Genomic DNA, 1,189 nt, shown 5'->3' on the forward strand with positions numbered 1-1,189 from the left:
CGTGAGGCTCTGCTCAGCACAGTAGCTCCCATCAGTCATCTCATCAGGCTTATGGTGCGTTCAAAGACGGCTCAGAAAAACGCATTACCCTATGTTAACAATGGATAGAACAGCTGTTACGGTTGAGAATAGTGCGGGGACAGAGAGCGCAGATGTAGGAACTGTGGGAAGACATGTCCACACAATTCCCGCATCTGTTGTGTCTGTGCCTTCACTGCCCAGGGCCCTTTGGAGACCGTGGGCCCCTGGTCTCACATATTATTAATTTGCTCACATATTGTGGGACTTATGCACACCGTGGACCTGTGCCGTGRAAGAAATGCTGACCTCTCCTGCACAAGCCAGCCCCAGCAGTGGCACAAAGCCAGGGGGAAGAAAATTCATGGACAACCTGTAAGCGATGTGGTGGTAGCCAAGGCCAAAGTCAACCGCAAGCGGAAACCCATCATGCCCAGTTTTATCCACAAGTACGTTTTTTTTTCTTCACATATACTACAGCAACATTGTCAGTCACACTGTTCAGAGTGTGTTCCTGTGCACTGTGTAACACCAAAGACAAAACTCACCTCCAACTTTTTTTTATAGGAAAGAGTTAGGGACAGGAGCATATAGTCTACTGAGGGAGATGTCAGATGCACCCATAAGCTATATCACAGATGCCTCTGCACCAGAGGTTGAAGTTGGAGGCAGGAAGTATGCTGTGGGGTGCGGACTAAGCCACCAGGTGAGAAGCACAGATTTGAAATCAGTCTTCAAGTAGCATTTCTTGCTGTTGTGCAAAATAAATCTCTTCAGGTTTGTTGTTTCATTAAAAAATAATTTACATATTCTAATAAGGTGRTTATGTGATAAAGAGAAAAATAATTTGCATCAGGCTGACACATACAGTAATATAGAGATAAATACATTGAGGACTGAGCCACATAGTATCCAGAAATCTTTATTTGTCTAGCATCTTCCACAGCTCATGTAAACAGACAGCTTAACAGTGGTGATAAAAAAAAACATGTTAAGTGTAAGTCACGTGATTTACTACTGTCCCTTCAGTATGTGTGGCTGGAAGTTTGAAAGCATGCTTACCACATACCAGATGTGATTTATGATTCCTAATCTTGTGTTAGGAATTTTGCAAGACACAATCTTGAACTTTTTTATTTTAGCAATAGCCCGCTCTATGTGCACCCTGTGC

The sequence above is a fragment of the Austrofundulus limnaeus genome, unplaced genomic scaffold, assembly GCF_001266775.1.
Source record: "Austrofundulus limnaeus strain Quisiro unplaced genomic scaffold, Austrofundulus_limnaeus-1.0 Scaffold570, whole genome shotgun sequence".
NCBI lineage: Eukaryota > Metazoa > Chordata > Actinopteri > Cyprinodontiformes > Rivulidae > Austrofundulus > Austrofundulus limnaeus.